Here is a 19474-nt window from a genome sequence, read left to right as displayed (position 1 = left end):
TTTATTCTCTCTATTAATATCTTGATATCTGGGTTTGTGGTTTGACACCAGTCATTCTGGGGATGCTTCACTGTTTGCATTCCGAAGTCTGTATTTTCAGTGGCTAACTTCCCAGGGGTCTGTGTGAGACCCATATTCTTCCTTTGACTTTTCTTCATTTGTGTAGTTTTTCCTTCCCCTCCTCTCTTTTTCTACCTCTTCTTTAATTTTGTTCTTCAGGGATGGGGGGGTTAGCTTTTACTTCTATTTGCTCAATCTCCTATTCTTTCTTATGTGGATGCTCTGGTTTTGTTCATTTCTGAAGCTGGACTATATATGGGAAGCTGTACTTTTTGCAGTTTTAAGATTTAATTGAAGAGCTGTGATTCAGAAACTATCTGCAGTTTCCAGTATCTGCTGACAGATGTTTGGGCCCCCTGGAACCCACGTCCCACTGCCTTACAAGCTGTCCATGCAATGAGGGTATAGGTTTGCCCTCTGAAAGCAAAATGAGGAAAGAAAAAGGAAGACTGGAAAAAGGAAGGAGGGGGCTGATGGGAAGGTGGAGAGACAGAAGAACAAGAGGAAAAACAGACAGGCATACCATGTAATAAATGAAAAAAGAGACAAAGACAGAAACTATAAAACAAAAACATAAATCAGGCACACACACATACCGACAAAACCCCCTATTGATGTACTCTTTCTCAAAAATATACACAAACGAGAGTCTAAAAAAATGCAATAAAATAACAGAAACAAAGCAAGTATGAGAATGTAATCAGAAAGAGAGAAGAGAAAAACAAAAGAAACTAAAACAAATAAAAAACAAACAAACAAAACTTGCTCTGAGGCTGTTTCTGTAATTCAACTTCCTTTCATCTCTGGTCTCCTGTCCCTCCCCTCTTCTCTCAGCATAGGCTGATAGGATTGCTCTCAGCATGGTTCAGATGCCCCCATGGACCACTGTGGGAGGAGAGTGGATCATATCTGAACTCACTCGGCTTGCTGCCACTGTTGTCAAGTCTCCCATTCAGATCTGATGTGTCTGTGCCTGTTCCAGCATGGGGGAAGGGTGTCTATCTCTCCGAGTTTGATGAGATAACCTCTAGGTCCCAAGTTGGAGGTTGGGTGGAGCTGGGTGGGGCAATGCAGGTCTTTGCCTGGTCTCAGGTCAGAAAAAAAATGGCTCTGGTCTGGTGGTAGGGCTCCTCTCCAGCTCTCCCCCACCTGGTCTCTCCTCAGACACAGGGCTCCTGCCACTCAGCTCTCACAAGTGGTGGTGTGGGCCAGGTCCCAGGTGATGAGGATCAATTGTATTCCCCAACCTTTTCTCAGGAGAGCCCTGAGAACAGCAGACAATCCTGCACTCTGGGGGCTCCAATCTCAGGGTGGTGGAGGGTTGCAGTCACCTCTGCAGTAGTGCCCCGAGTGCATGAAACCAAGTCTCTTCTCAGACGGACTTTCACTCACCCGCCAGCACACATCCACTCATGTAGAGAGTCTTTATGGACACTCACTTTTGTAGAGAATCTCACAGTCCAACCTGTCCTGTTGCCATCTTGCCAGAAATCCTCTTAATTTTTTAAATTTAAAAAATAATTTCTCAATTCAAGGAAATTTTAGTGCTACAGAAAACTTACAAGAATTTCATAATGACTCATATGACCTTCAATCAGATTGACTCATTCAACCGTTGTTAACATTTAGTCAAATTTGCTTACTTTCCCTTCTTTCCTCCCCCCATCCATGTCATCAGCATGTATTTTCAAAAAATAAAAAAATATAATTGTAAAATTCAGGAAATTTAACATTAATATAATATAAATATATATATTATATAGCTTATATTCAAATTTGCTGACTTAACTCTGTACTTTACAGCAATTTTTTTATCTCACATGCCAGGTTTCTATCTAGAATCCCACATTGCATTCAACAGTCATATTCTTTAGTTGCCTTTAATTTGGAAGCTCCCCCCTTGTTTTTTGCTTTTCGTGGCATTAACATTTTTTGTTTTGGGGGGGGTTTGTTTTTTTGTTTTTTTGTTTTGAGTTGGAGTCTCACTCTGTCGCCCAGACTGGAGTGCAGTGGCTGCTCCCGGCCACCGCAGCCTCGACCTGCTGGGCTCCGGCGATCCTTCTGCCTCAGCCTTCAGAGTAGCCGGAATTACAGGCATGCGCTACCACGCCCAGCTGATTTTTTTATTTATTGTAGAGATGAGTTCTCCCTGCCCAGGTGGGTCTCGAACCCGCGGGCTCAGGTAATCCACACACCTCAGCCTCCCAAAGGCGCAGGATTGCAGGTTGAGCCACGGAGTCTGGCTGGCATTAACATTTTGAAAAGTACAGGCTTATTGTATTGTAGAATGTCCTTCAATTTGTGTCGGTATGATTGTTACCTCATGATTTAATTAGATATTTTTAGTAAGGATATTACATAAGTGATACCTTGCACTTCTGAAGGCATCACCTCAGGATACAATTGATGTCATTTTATCCCATTATTGGTCATTTTGACTTTAATTTCTTGACAGTAGCTGCCAGATTTTTTCACTGTAAAGGTCTACCTTTTGCCTTTGTAATTAACAAGTAAACTGTGGATAGATACTTTGAAAAGTTATAAATACCCTTATCCTGAGCAAAACTTTATCCATTGGTAAAGTGAATTAAATGAGAATACTTGCTTGAGTCAATTATTATTATCACGATTGCAAAAAAAGTGACTTTTAAATTATTCCTTTTGTTTTAAATTTATTGACTGACATTCTTCTGTAAAGAAGTTTTCTTTCTTTCTCTTTTTATTTGTTTTTGTTTATTGATTTGTGTATTTCTATGAACTCATGGATCCCTTTTTACTGACCATGTTATTATCCATTTTTGTTATTTTTCATTGTGACACTCAAGTTATCCTAGTTTAGCCAATAGAAGTCCCATCAAACTGACTTTTGTGTTGTATTGATGTATCTTTCTTCTCTTTGAGCACTTTGTTACTTTCTGGAATGATATGTTTCAGAATTATCTGTGCTTTTCCAGTCCAGCCCTAATTTTAGACATTTTTCCAAGGATCCCTGGTTTCTTTTAGTGGTCAATATTTAGAAACCAAGATCTGAGTCCTAGGTAAATTCTGTGTCTCAACAGTACCATGTTATCATTATTAGACAAACACATTAACAATAATTTCTTGATGTCATTATATATCTAGTCAGAGTACAAATATCCAAGTGTCTCATAAATGTCATAAGTCTCAGTCTATGCAATGTGTTGACTTGTAGGTCTTTTAAGACTTTTAACTTTGTAGATTCATTCTCTACTTGTTTTTTCATGTCTTTGACATTTATTTGTTGAAGATGTCAAGGTATTTCTTCTATAGAGTTTTTCATAGTCTAGACTTTGCTGGACAAATTACGTGGCATAATTAAACACAGTCCTCTGTCCTCTATATTTCCTATAAGTTGGTAGTTGAATCTAGATCCTTTATGAGATTTGCATTCCTCTCCTTCCTCCTTTAGGCAAGACTGCATCATACGTGGAATTGTATTCTATCAGGAGGCTCTTAATGTCATTTGTCTCTCTTTCTGTGATGTTAGCAATACTGATTTATCAGTTAATTCATTGGCAATTGCAAAATGGTTTATTTCTTCTTCATTTATTAGTCGGAATGTTGCCATAAAGTGAAATTTTCTTTATCTCCTCTTTGGTTACCTAGAGATAGATTTTATTTAGGAAAGGAAAGATAAATACTTGAATCTTTCCCTTTATTTGTTTTCAAAATAATAAATTTAGCATTCTTTAATTGTAAACAACTAGTTTTCTTTTTTAGTAGTATGACTTAAGAAATTTTATATATTTTAATCCATTGCAGTTATTACCCTTATTGATGTTCAGATTGCCCTATTTGGGACCAATAGGGGCCTACAATGTTGGCACACAAGGTCTTTGAAGCAACCTTAGTAGGTTTTGATATTTTCCTTGCTATCTGGTATGGCAAGCTATACCAGGTTTATCTTTGTATTTCCTGTCCCAGACATGAAAATAAGAATCTGGGACCTAGAGATATTTATTGTTACTGGTTTGGTCATTGCTTGTAGGCTTTTTCAGTGGACAGAGCTATGACTCTTAAAAAAAATAAAACACCTCATACATTCATAATGATAGTTCTAGTACTACTGATATTTTGCTTAACTTCTCAAACTTCTATCTAAGTCTTCTTTCTCCTTCAAAGAGAATTTTACTTTTGAAGGGCACCAGAGAAGATAGTATTAGAATACCACATAATTACTCTTCAGCTTCGCTCATGTTATAAACAAAGCACTATTAGAATCATAATAGTGGTAGTACCACCACCCATATCATTATTGAAGGCAGTTTGAAACATTTTTTACAGTTACTTTTGTTCTTATATTATATCTTAGATTAATTCCACCTATGATGTTGTCTTACCCAAGGGAGAAAGAGATAAATCCTTTGGAAATATATTATATAATCAAATTTATGTATTAAAATATCTTGAAATAATTTCTGTCTGTACAATTATGTCATTAATAACTACAGAGTAGATTAATTGTTGTATACTTGGTTGTTTTTAATTTATAGAAAGTTATTTTAATTAAATTATATTTTTAAATCATGGAATATATTTCTACAGCTCCAAAGTCAATATGTAAATAAAATATATTCAAAGGAGTCTACCTTCTCACTCTATGTCTTCCCTACTAACACTTATCCTTTTATAGTTAACTTTTTTTTTTTTTGGTCGATTACATATAAATGGAAAAAATATTAATTCAGAATGCTGGTAAAGATAGCAATGGTGACAATAATATAAACAGCAATGGCAGTTGCAGTAATAGCATTGAATTATAAATGTGTTCTCTTACTTAAATATCTTGTCACAATTTATACTTTTCTAGTCCATGTGTTATCTCATTTGTACATTAACTCCTCTAAACAAATGTTATTTCCATTTTATAAACAGAGTCATGCATCGCATAAAGACATTTTGGTTGACAATAGACCAACAACAGAGCACATACAATGGTGGTCCCGTAAGATTATATGGAAGCTAAAAAATTCCTATGGCCTAGTGAATTATTCTTGCAGCATCTTAGTCCAAGACATTACTCACATGTTTGTGGAGATGCCAATGAAAAGAAATCACTTGTGTTACCAATTGTATAAAAGTATAGTACATACAGTTATGTGTAGTTCATAATACTCAATAATGACAATAAGCAGTTATGGTACTGATTTATATATCTACTGTACTATACTTTAGATCATTATTTTAGATCTATATTAATAAATCTATATATATTAATATATTCTACTTATATATTTTAGAAAGTTAACTGTGAAACAGCCTCAGGCAAGTCCTTCAGGAGGTATTCCTGGAGGAAGCATTGCTGTGATAGGAGATGACAGCTCCACACTTGTTATTGCCTCTGAACACCTCCTAGTGGGACAACATGTGGAGGTAGAAGACAGTGATATTGATGATCCTGAAACTGTGTAGGCCTAGACTAATGTGTGTGTTTGTGTCTTAGCTTTAAAAAAAACATTTAAAAAGATTTTTAAAAAAATTTTTTAGCAGAAAAAAACCTTACAGAATAAAAATATTTTTTTTCTGCAACTGTTCAATGTGGTTGTATTTTAAACTGTTATTAGTTATTACAACAAAGTTTAAAATATGTTAAGTTTTGGACAGTAAAAATGTTACAGGTAGGCTAGGGTTAATTTATTGTCAAATAAAATTTTTTTGTAAATTTACTGTAGCTTAAGTGTACAGTGCTTATAAAGGCTACAGTAGTACACAATAATGTCCTAAACCTTCACATTCACTTACTACTCACCCACTCACTCATCAAGAAGTACTTCAGTCCTGCAGGCTCCATTCATTGTATATGCCCTATAAAGGTATGCTATTTTTTTTTTTTTGAGTTGAAGTCTCACTCCATCGCTCAGACTGGAGTGTAGTGGCATGCTCACCACCACCCCAGCATCGACCTGCTGGGCTCTGGCAATCCTCCCGCATCAGCCTTCCAAGTAGCCAGAACTACAGGTATGCACTACCACCCCTGGCCAATTATTTATTTATTTATTGTAGAGATAAGGTCTCGCCAAGTTGCCTGGGCTGTTCTCAAACCCTTGGGCTCAGGTAATCCTCTCACCTTGGCCTCCCAAAGTGCTGAGATGACAGGCTTGAGCCACCGCACCCGGCCTTTTTTTATTTTATTTTATTTTACTTATTTTTTGAGTTGGAGTCTCACTCTATCACCCAGACTGGAGGGCAGTGGCCGCTCCCGGCCACCGCAGCCTTGACCTGCTGGGCTCCAGCGATCCTTCCGCCTCAGCCTTCCAAGTAGCTGGAATTATAGGCATGTGCTATCATGCCTGGCTGATTTTTTGATTTATTGTAGAGATGAAGTCTCACTGCCCAGGTGGATCTCGAACCCACGGGCTCAGGCAATCCACTCACCTCAGCCTCCCAAAGGTGCGGGATTACAGGCTGAGCCACCAACCCCGACTTTTTATTTTTATACTATATTTTTACAGTACTTTTTCTATGTTTAGATATATACATAAAAATAATTGTGTGGCAACTGCCTACAGTATTCAATACAGTCACAGATCTGTAGACTAGAAGCAATAGGCTATGTCATATAGCCTAAGTATATAGCAGGCTGTACTATCTTGGTTTGCATAAGTATCTCTATGATGTTCCCACAATGATGTAATCACCTAATAATGCATTTCTCAGAACATATCCGTGCTGTTAATATCTCTGGGGTTCAATTTTTACCTTTGTGGAAATGGGGACTGTGCTAGTTAAATGAGGTTCTGTGATACTGTGGGCCACATGAGATTGCACATGCCCCAAACTACTATAGCCAAGGATTTCTTGGTGAGGCAGAAGTTGTGTGATACTAGATCACAGTTCTGTCCAATGGAGAAAGGATATTCAACTCAGATGTAGTCAAAAGCTATTCTTTCTGTTAAAATTATAAGACATACACACTTACTCTCTTCAGGCAGCAACTGGGCAGAGCTCATAGGAATAGAACCCAGCACACAGGCTTGCATGCACTGTTAGCAGGAAAGGGGGTACTGAATCACTATACTCTAAAACCACCTCTGTGAAGACATTCCAAGGTTAAAAACTAATCATTGCAATGGATTTTACAGAAAAAAAGGTAAAAGGAATCAAAAATTCCTAAGTAGTACTTTAAAGCAAATCCATAAGCAAAGCTTAGGGTTATCTCTGCTAACAAAAATAAAGCTTCTCCCATTGTACATTTTCATCAGCAGTACACAAGGGTTCCAGTTTCTTCACATCCTTGTCAACATTTACTTTCTTTCCTTTCCTTTCTTTTTTTTTTTTTTTTTTTTAAATAATAGCCATCCTACCCTGGGAAATAGGACTAAGATGGCCAACAAGAAGCGGATAGTGTGTGTTTCTCCCGTAAAGTAAACAAAAATAGAGAGAATTCCTCAGCACTCAGAGAGAAAGGAGACCAGAAGCAGAGAAACAATGAGATCCACAGAGCTCAAAGGAGAGAAAAATCAATCAGCCTGGGTTGAACCTAGCCAGACTTGCCTGAATCACTGCATAAACCACAAGAGGCTTCTGGACTCAGTGGGGGAAGTGAATGAGTGGAATTCAGGAGTTCTGGGCTCCTGCCATGGACTTTGAAGGCAGCTTGCTCTCTCCCACAGATGTCACCTTCTAACCAGAGGTCAATAGGCACAGCCCAATGCTACAATGCCTCTTTTGGTAAGGTCTGATCCTAGACCCCAGCTAACACCACCATACAAGTCACCTTGGCCACCCAGGAAGTCTTCAACCTGTACAGGTTCCCACCACAGCACCACCACAACCAGCAATTGAGAAATTCATCTTATCAAGCCTATATATAACCAAGAGAAACCTATATTGCCTACAGCAGCCCTCTGCCTACCTCAAATAAGAAATATTCTACTCAAATAAGAAGAAACCAGAAGATTATTCTGACAATATGAAAAAAACAGAGCTTTTCAAAACTCCCAAAAGACAACATTAACTCTTCAGCAATGGACCCTAACCAAAATGAAGTTTTTGAAATTCCAGAGATAGAATTCAAAAGTTGGTTATTAAATTGCTCAGTGAGATCCAGGACAAAGTTGAAAACCAGCATATATAATTAAAACTAAAACAAAACTATTCAGGAAATGAAAGTAATAAATTCTTCAAAGAGATAGACACTCACCACTACCAACAACAACAAAATTGAAAGGAAGAAAGCTGAACTTCTGGAAATGAAAGACTCATTTAAGGAAGTACAAACTGCAGTAGAAAAATTTAACAGTAGACCAGAACAAATAGAAGAAAAAAAAAATCTCAGAATTTGAAGATAAGGCTTTTGATTGGCCTGCCCAGAAAGCAATAAAGAAAAATTAATCAAGAGAATGAAAAAAAGTCTTCAAGAGATGTGTGATAATGTAAATCATCCAAACCTAAGAACCATAGGTGTTCCTGAGGAAGAAGGAAAGGAAACAGGTTTGGGAAACCTATCTGAGGGAATAATTGAGGAAAAATTTGCTGACCTTGCCAGATATTTAAATATCCAGATATAAGAAACCCAAAGAATACATGAAACATTGCAAAAAGGTCATTGCCAAGGCATATAGTAATTGGACTCTGCAAAATTAATGTGAAAGAAAGAATTCTAAGAGCAGTGAGACAAAAACATCAAATAACTTAAAAAGGTAAACCTATTGTTAACAGCAGATTTCTCAGCAGAAACCCTACAAGCAAGAAGTAATTGGAATCTTTTTTTTTTTTTTTTTCTTAGTTGAAGTCTCACTCAGTCACCCAGATTGGAGTGCAGTGGCCGCTCCCGGCCACCACAGCCTCGACCTGCTGGACTCCGGTGATCCTTCTGCCTCAGCCTTCCGAGTAGCCAGAATTACAGGCATGCACTACCACGCCCGGCTGATTTTTAGATTTATTGTAGAGATGAGGTCTCACTGCCCAGGCGGGTCTCGAACCCGCAGGCTCAGGCAATCCACTTACCTCAGCCTCCCAAAGGCGTGGGATTACAGGCTGAGCCATCGAGCCCGGCGTAATTGGAATCTTATCTTCAATCTCCTCAGACAGAATATCTGAGGAGCAAAGCTAAGTTTCCTAAATGAAGAAAAATGAAGATTAATTAGCAATTAAAAGTCTCCCAATAAAAAAAAGTCCAGGACCTAATGGACTCACAGCCTAATTCTACCAGACTTTCAAAGAAAAAAGTATATTAATTTTACTGAAGATATTCCATAAGATTGAAAAGGAGGGAATTCTTCCTAACTCATTCCACAAAGCCAGTATCACTGTAATACCAAAGCCAGGAAAATACACAACCAAAACAGAAAACTACAAAACAATATCCGTAATGAACATAAATGCAAACATCTTCAAGAAAATACTATCAAACCGAATTCAATAGCACATTAAAAAAAGAAAAAACTCCACCATGATCAAGTAGATTTCATCCCAGGAATGCAAAGATGGTCAACATGTGTAAGTCAATAAACATGATGGATGACATAAACAGAATTACAAACAAAAGTCATTTCAATAAATGCAGAAAAAGAATTTGATAAAATCTAGCATCCCTTTATGATAAAAAAAAACGCTGAGAAAAATAGGCATACAAGGAACATTCCTCAAAATAATAAAAGCCATATTATTCTCACAGCCAATGCCATACTGAATGGAGAAAAGTTGAACATATACCCCCCCCAGAACTGGAAAAAGACAAGGATGCCCACCTTCACTACTTCTATTCAACATAATACTGTAAGTCCTAGCCAGAGCAATCCATCAGGAAAAAGAAATAAACTGTGCAAAATTAGAAAAGAAGAAATCAAACTGCTTCTGTATGCCAGTGATAATGATCTTTTACCTAGAGACTCTTAAAGACTCCTCCAAAAGACTCCTGGACTTGATCAATGAATTCAGTAAAGTCTCAGGATATAAAATCAACACACATAAATCAGTAGCACTGCTATATACCAATAGTAACCAAGCTGAGAATCAAATCACGAACTCAATTTTATTTACAATAATAGCCAAAAAGCTAAAATACCTAGGAATATATTTAACCAAGGAAGTAAAGAGCTCTACAAGGCAAATTACAAAACACTGATGAAAGAAAAGCCGCAAGTAAATGCAAGAACATCTCATGCTCATGTATTGGAAGAATTAACACTATTAAATGACTGTAGTGCCCAAAGTAATGAACATATTAAATGTAATCCCTATCAAACTATCAATTTCATTTTTCACAGATTTAGAAAAAAAATCCTAAAATTCCTATGGAACCAAAAAAGAACCAGGACGGCCAAAGCAATCTTGAGCAAAAAGAACAAAGCTAAGGCATCATATTACCTGACCTCAAATTATACTATAAGGTTACAGTAACCAAAACAGCATGGTACTTTTACTAGAGCAGACACATGGACAAATGAAACAGAATAGAGAATCCAGAAATAAACTCAAAAATCTGAAACCAACTGATATTTGAAAAAGCAGACAAAAACACACACTGGGGAAAGTACACCCTATTCAACAAATGGTGCTGGGAAAATTGGACAGCTACATGCAGAAAAATAAAACTTGATTTCTATCTCTTACCACATACAAAAATTAACTCAAGGTGGGTTAAAGATTTAACTGTCAGAACTGAAGCCATAAGAACCCTGGAAGAAATGCAAGGAAAAACTCTCCTGTACATTAGCCTAGGCAACAAATTTATGGCTAACATCCCAGAAACAAATGTAACAAAAGCAAAAATAAATTAAGTGGGACTTAATTAAGTTAAAAAGCTTCTGCACAACAAAAGAAATAATCAACAGAGCAAATAGACAACCTACAGAAGGGAGAAGATATTCACAAGCCATACATCTGACAAAGGACTAATATCCAGAATCTACAAAGAACTCAAAGTGGGCAAATGAAGACGATCTCTCAAAAGAAGAGACCTCTCTCAAAAGAAGATATACAAATGGACAACAAATATATGAAAAAATTCTCGACATTACTAGTCATCAGGGAAATGCAAATGAAAGCCACAATAGGATACCACCTTATGCCAGTCAGAATGACCATTAATCAAAAATTTAAAAAAAGAGATGCTGATACAGATGTGATTAAAAGGGTATGCTAATACACTGTTGGTGGGAGTTCAAATTAGTACAACCTGTATGAAAACTGGTATAAAGATTTCTCAGAGAACTAAAAGAAGATCTACCATTCAATCTTGCAATCCCATTACTAGGTATCTACCCTAAGGAACGGAGGTCATTGTACAAAAAAGATAACTACAAATCACAATTGTAAAGATGTGGAATCAACCTATATGCCCATCAACTGATCAGAGGATAACAAAAATATTATATATGTATATATGTTACATATTATATATGGCATATATATGTCATGAAATATTATTCAGCAATAAAAAGAATGAAATAATGTCTTTTGTAACAACTTTGATGGAATTGGGGAACACCATTCTAAGAGAACTAATGCAGGAATGAAAAACCAAACACTACATGTTCTCATAAGTGGGAACATGTTCTCACTTATAAGCTAAGGATCCTCAAAGTCATACAGAAAGCTACAATGGACATTGGTGACTTGGGAGAGAATGAGAAGGGGTAGAAAGATGAAATATCACCTATCAGGTACAATGTGCACAGGTGGAGGTAGTGGGTACAATTAAAGCCCAGAATTCTTTGCCACTATACAATGCATCCCTGCAACCAAAAACTAGCTTATCCCCTAAGGCTATTGAAATAAAAAGGGGGAAGCAAAAACAAACAAAGAAGAAGCCAAGCACCCTCATATGAATAATTTGACCTTTTTATTGCAATATGTGTGACAGAAGCCAGTCTACAGACACCAAAGGGATTATTACAACATGAATAATTCTAGAAGTAACAGAAGCAGGGTAAACAAACTTCTCTAAGCCATAATATTGTCCATCTCTTGGTGATGGGGACATAAGGAATAAATGTCAGAACTATGTTATATTCAAATTTCCATTTCAATTAACCATATAAGAAAAACACCTAGTTTTTATTTTCTTTTGAATTTAGTTTGGTCAATCTTTATCAAATTTTCCTTTGGCTTCATAAAGCCCTGAGTTTAAAATCTTCTAAGTATGGTTATAAATGCATATTCATTGGACTGGATGAGCAGTCCAAATGTGACTATTTCATTGAAGACTCTGGTCCTCAGCAGGCTGACATTAGATGGCTATGCTCCTTAGAGAAAGTACACTAAGTTGAGAGTTATTTCTGTCTTACTGAGCACCAAGCCAGATATATATAAATATACATATATAGATATAGATATAGATTCCAATAAATAATTTCTCTAGGGTTAATAACTTTTCCTGGAGTTGAAACAGAGCTTTGTTTTATGTCTTATGATACAAGTAAAAGTTCTAATATTGGTAAAACTCAGTATAACATTTTCTTTTTCATTTTGCTGAGGTGAAGAAATCAAATAAGCTGTGTGGGCAAAGTTGGGTCTGATTTTAGAACTAACAATATCTAGGATAGACATCTGAAGTTAGACAGTTACCTTACACAATTAATTTTCCCACAGTTTCAGTTTTCTCATCTTTAATATGGGATTAAGAATCTCAACTGAAAGTTTTTTGTAAAAATCAAATGAGATTACTATCTAAAGGCAATATGTAAAATAAATGCTATACAACAATAAGTATTGTTATTATTTCAATCCATTTTATTAAGGGCCAGATATATAGTTTCTAGGAAGCATGGAGTCTTTATGGTTCGGTGGGAAAATGGCCATTTGACTAAAAATCAATTTCCCTCTCTTCTTCTACATTAGGTAAAGGTGATTTCATTGGGAGCAGCAATGCTCATCTAAATCCTTTAAAGAAGCTCCATTTCCTACAAATCAAGTATAAACCACTCATGTTGCCAAATCAAGCCTTTTGCAGTACTATTCCAAACTCTTTTTCAGAATGTATGTTTCATTATACTTGACACATAAGGTAAACTCATCTGTTTCTGTTCTCTAAATCTACCTCAGATGCTTTTCTGTGTATTTTCTCAAGCTGTCTCCTCAACCCAGAACACTTTTCCATCAATCTTTTCTTAATTATACTTTGTGTTTTTTAAGGCCCATTTTTGGAGAAACTATTCTTTATAAGGTTAATTCAACCATTCTCTTCTAGACCTGAATTCTATAACCCCATTTCCTCCTCAAGGTCCTTATTACCTCCCTTTCTCATCTCATCAACTTCTTTATCTCCCCTAATTCCATCCTGTGATTCAAAAGTCAGCTTACTTTCTCTTTCTTTGAAACACAACTGCAGAAGCTCCTTACTACTCTACATGCAGTAAGAGTCCTACATTCCACCTTATCAAGAGATTATGACAGAAGGAAGGGTGGTAAATTGGGCTATCTTTAATTATCTCTGAATCTATTCCAGATGAATTAGTATAGTTTATATTTTGTTTGTTCAACATACACAGGATATTCCACCCTAGTTTCAGATTGCCCCAAGCACAGAATATAGCTCCCATTCCTTGTTTTCCCAAGCTCTCCACCCTCAACAATCACCAAACTTCATTCACATGAGATACGTGTGATAGAGCAGATATCAAAGCTGAAGAAGTTTCACAGAGAAATAAAGAGTCAACATCTGCAGACAGATTCCCTTAAATCTTTGACTGAGTGCAGACCTGCACATAATGGGATAAAACTCCTAAAGCTGGAGAAAGAACTTTATAAAGCAGAAAATCTCACACAGAGCTGGAAATATTTTGCATTCCCACGAACAATTAGAAATCTCTTGAAATACATTAGGTATTAGTAGAGCCTTTGAAAGGGTCATGAGTTAGTAGTGGGACTAAATTAATCCCAGAGTAAAGGCTTATCTGGACCAATTATAAAAAAGCTTAAAAGTAAGACACAAAATAATCAAACCCAGGCAAGTAACTTAACCTTATGCCATAAAAAAATAACTAAACCCAACAACCAATCACTACATAAGTTCTAACATCCATCAAAAGTTTTTCAGAGCCGGGCTCGGTGGCTCAGCCTGTAATCCCACGCTTTGAGAGGCTGAGGTGAGTGAATTGCCTGAGCCCACAGGTTCAAGACCCGCCTGGGCAACTTGGTGAGACCTCATCTCTACAATAAATCAAAAAATTAGCCAGGTGTTGTAGCGCGCGCCTGTAGTTCCAGCTACTTGGAAGGCTGAGGCAGAAGGATCACCGGAGCCCAGTAGGTCGAGGCTGCAGTGGCCAGGAGTGTGCCACTGCACTCCAGTCTGGGCCAGAGTGAGACTCCAACTCAAAAAAAAAAAAAATGTTTTTCAGCATGCAAGAAACATGGAAATAAGACCCACAAGAAGAAGATCAAATCAATAGAAACAGACTCAGATATGACATTGATCATGGGGAGACCAAATAAATAATTATTATAAAATATAAAATAAACATGATTAAAAATAATAGAAGATATTTTAATACTCAGACAGAAATTCTGAAGGTGAAAAATATATCAAAAATGAAAAATACACTAGATGGGATTCACAGCAATTTAGACACTGCAGAAAAAAATCAGTGAATTTGAAAATATAGCATTAGAACCTATCGAAAATGAAGCACATATTTTTAAAAATACTAAAATAAGTGAACAGCTCTTCAGCAAGTATGGGATAATGTAAAGTTTTCTAACATACATAAATTGCAATTCCAGAAAGAGAAGAGAAATATGGGAGACATATTGAAAATATTTGAAGAAATAACAGCTACATTTCTCCCCCAAATTTGGTGAAAACTATAAACCCACAGATCCAAGCTTTTCAATGAACTCCAAGTGGAATATTGAATGTGCATGTATGTGCACACATACACACAAAGGCAGATTATAATAAAAATGGTGAAAATCAGAAAAATTTTAAAATCTTAGCAACCAGAAAATTTAGAAAAAATTATAGAGAGAGAAAAAAAGACTTCTCTTTGAAAATGATAGAAACTAGCAGGTAATGGAATGGGGTAGGGAAGTCAACCTACACTTTACACCCAGAAATAAAGGCAAAATAAATTTTTTTTTTTTTTTGAGTTGGAGTCTCACTCTGTCACCCAGACTGGAGTGCAGTGGCCGCTCCCGGCCACCGCAGCCTCGACCTGTTGGGCTCCGGCAATCCTTCCACATCAGCCTTCCAAGTAGCTGGAATTACAGGCGCACACTACCACGCCCGGCTGATTTTTTGATTTATTGTAGAGATGAGGTTTTGCTACCCAAGAGGGTCTCGAACCCGTGGGCTCAGGCAATCCACTCACCTCAGCCTCCCAAAGGCGCAGGATTACAGGCTGAGCCACCGAGCCCGGCTAAAAGTTTTTTCAAACAAATGAAAGCTAAGAGAATGTGTCACCAATAGAGTCACACCATAAGAAATGTTAAAGAATACCCTCAAGTGAATTATTCATCCCTTCTCATGACTTTGTAGTTTCTGCTATCAGATCCACCGATTCATGCGAAATAAGCTAAATCAGTTAATAAAATCAAATTGCTAGTAAAGTAATAATGTTAACCAGCTTACTCCATTTTGTTTAAATCTTTTATCTTAGTTACCTGCCTGACCTAAGAATCAATGCCTACATGTGATTATAGTGATGTTCCCATGACCACAGACCTTCAACTTTGTCCCTTTGGGCAGGTTATGCTGACCGTTGCCTGCTGACCATTACAGAATTCTTTTGTCATAGCTTCCATGTAATTGTATGCTTTGTTAACTGAAATAAAATGTTATGCTTTGACGTTTTCATAGTTTGTTCTTATATTTTGTTAGTGACCTAACCAAGGTAACTCCATTGTATAATGATTCTTCTTCCTTGTCTCTATGTAACTGCCTTAAACTATATCTTAACGGCAGAACTCCAGGGACTTTCTGAGCACTGGTTATACCTACCTGACATGAAATTAATCAAAGCTCCCTAACAATCGAAGTTCCCATTTTGGTTGCCAAGTCGTTAATTAATAGTTGCTACGGTCACTAAGTTGCTACGTAGCCAATGCTGCAAATTTTACCTATAAAAGTTTATCACAAACTGTACCAATTTGCTAAGAGTTCTGGCATTTGCCTACTCTTGACCTGAGCGTTTAATAAATTCATAATTAATTAGACTCAACTTGCAGGTGTAACTTCTTCTCACTTACTCGGTCATAACAATGTCTTAGCCAGGCTCGGTGGCTCAGCCTGTAATCCCGCACTTTGGGAGGCTGAGGTGAGTGGATTGCCTGAGCCCGCAGGTTCGAGATCTGCCTGGGGAACTTGGCGAGTCCTCATCTCTACAATAAATCAAAAAAAAAAAAAAATTAGCCAGGCATGGTAGCACACGCCTGTAGTTTCAGCTACTTGGAAGGTTGAGGTGGAAGTATTGCCAGAGCCCAGCAGGTCGAGGCTGCGGTGGCTGGGAGCGGCCACTGCACTCCAGTCTGGGCAACAGAGTGAGACTCCAACTCAAAAAAAAACCAAAACAAAACAATGTCTTATGTTGGTGGTTTCATATTACTTCTGCCATGAGATATGACATATTGCAGGCCTAACAACTTATTTTGAGGTCAGGTTGGTTAATTTTTGAGTCATAAATCTGTATTTAAGTGTTCTTGCATTCCTAGTCCATAACCCATTATCGGCCATGTTGAATGTCAGCTTGTTTAGCACTATCTCATAGGCAGGTCATCCCTGCTTTAAGCAGTGTGCATGGCTCTTGTCCCTACATGGTCACCTTTTATAGACCTGCTCTCTATAGAAATTGATTTTTAGTTATTGCTTCCAGAGCTCAGCATGCCTAGGTCTTGTGCCCCCTTATCTATATTCTCTCTCAACCAACTTCTTTTCCTGGGTTTTCTCTAAGTGTGGCACAAATATGCACCCAGCCACATCACACTGAAGCTCAACTCCTCCTAATCCACTCAGTCACTAAGTATTTGCACACTTCTCTTAAGTCTCTAAACTTCTTTTTATTACCATCCACCATAACTCTCCACCATTCTTGACCTGGACCTTAACAGTGCCTCTAGGTCCTCCTACATCCACTCAACTCATTATCCGCTAAAACCAGAGTGGCCTTCTAAGACTCAAATCTAATAACATCACTCCCCTGGGTAATGTCTTTTGTTGTCTTTAATGTAAAATTTAAACTTTATAAACATCTTAAGATCTTTAATAATCCAGCCTTTTCCTACAACTGTAACCTCGTCTCTTTTCATTTTCTGCCTCCAACTTTTATTGTGACCACTAAACAACAAACATTCTTTGACTGTTCCGTATTCTCTTTTGCTTCCAGAATTTGCAGAAATTTTTTATGTCTTCCTCAAATCCTATCCCTCTTCATCCATTTCAAGTGTCATTACTTCCCTAGTAAATCACTTCCTGGTCTCCCGAGCCTGGATTATGTGTCCCTACACTTTTCTTCAGCCTCTGGTAGAGCTAATCCCACTGTATTACTTCTGTCTTCTCAAGTGACACTCTGAGCCACTTGAGGGCAGGGGCTTCCCATCACCTAGCTTAGTATCTGATATATTTTTGGATGCTTAAAGAGATTTGTTGAATAAATTATAGCTATTAATATTAATGACTGACTTAATGTCATTATTAATTCTTGTAACCCCACCACATCTATCACAGTGCCTCACATATATTTATCACTCAGCACAATCAGCATCATTAAACACCTGTTTGCCACTTACTATGTATCTCACATGTTATCATGCCTTTTTGTAAATGTGCTCTCATTTAATCCTATCAATCCCCCTCATAAAGTATGTTTTATTATCCTCAACTAAAAGATAAAGACACTAAGCCTAAGAAATCTTAAATAGGTTTCTTAGGAACAAATTAATATCAGGAATGGTGGTAAAGCCTAGTTTCTCTTTCCAATTGAAGGAAGTACATATCCAAGAATAGAGGAAGAATATACAGCTTTCATTTTCTGACCACTCTGATCTTTATCAGGTTTAGTTAGAGGGAAAAAACAACATCTTTGCTACATATATTCCCCAGTAAAATGTAACAGAAAAGGAAAGAAGCAAAGGAATTGAACACTATGGAAACAGGAACGTTTATTTCCAGTTCATATCTGTGAAGTCTATTGAAATGAGATGTAATTCTGAGAAGAGCCAAATTACAATTCTGGTATGATTAAGTCTTTATCTGCAAGAACATGATAGGGCCTGAGAGCCAAGCAGAAATATTTATATTACGGTATCTTTCATCAGTGCATTGGACTGGAAAAATGATGAATGCATGGTGATCGTGGCTTTGCTTCCTGATTGGTATATACAAATGTTAATATTTTCATAGTCAAGTTAAGCAGACTGGTATGTAAAGAGGCTGTCTAGCTGGTGTTGTAAGGATTGACCAAAAAGACAATTTGACTAATTATTTCTCATCTAAAGCAATGTCTGAATGTCCGTGCAAAGGGATTTTGGTCAAATACTCTTTCAACAGAGATTTTATGTGGGAAATCCTAGCATAGCAACCTCAAAGGTCATGTGATGGAAAGAAAAGCATTGTGGATTTTGAGGTCTGCTTTTCCCCTCTGCTAGTAACTCATTCTGTAAACTGGGCAAATGTCTCTTCCCATGCAACCAGCAGAGCTCTTTTCTCCTCTGTGAAATGGAGAGTAGGACCATATGACCTTTAAATCCTGTCAGCATGACTGATACCGAGACCCTCTAATGTCTGTCCATATTGTCACAGTCCCTAGAGAAGGGCATGGCCAGGGCGCAAGTGCTCCTGTACATTCCTGAACAATATTCCTGAGAGCTAATAAAAGGTGGGCTTCCCTTATCTCCTATGCACTCCCAGTGAGTAGCTTCAGGGGATCATTAACTTCCCCTTAGTCTATGCCCCATCAACTGAAAGATACAAATCTCCTTTTACTCCCTTTTTCTGAGTGGTTATAAGTTTGAATAATATAGTATCAATGTAATTGTAAGCCTTGTGAATTATATAACTTTTGTATCAATGTAATTGTAAACTTTGTGATTTGTATAACCTTTGTGTAATGCATGATGTCTTAGGCCCTGTACTGCAAGCTTGATTGCCACTTCTGCCAGGTCCTACTGATAAAAGCTATGAGATACCTCTGATACCTGACACCAGGAAGTCTGCACAGAAAAATGTCACTATCGATAAATGCGGCTAAAACTCAAGTTCTATACAATGTTCTGCTGGTCACATGGGTAATATATAGTAGGTACTGACAACTCTGGACTATAAAAGTAAACTGTAAAAGCCTAGAGGGTGAGCAGAACCATTTTAGAAAGACCTCGCGTCTGGGAGTCTGGCTCTGCTCTCTGGATTCAAACTCAGAAATAAACTTCATTCTACCAGTTCCCTGCCCCTTTGACTTATTGGTATCAAGGGGAGCAGCCGAGCGTTACTTGGACCATAACATAACCATTGCTGTGG

The sequence above is a fragment of the Carlito syrichta genome, unplaced genomic scaffold (assembly GCF_000164805.1).
Source record: "Carlito syrichta isolate Samal-C Ts95f unplaced genomic scaffold, Tarsius_syrichta-2.0.1 Scaffold302333, whole genome shotgun sequence".
NCBI lineage: Eukaryota > Metazoa > Chordata > Mammalia > Primates > Tarsiidae > Carlito > Carlito syrichta.
Note: the sequence above shows the minus strand (reverse complement) of the source record.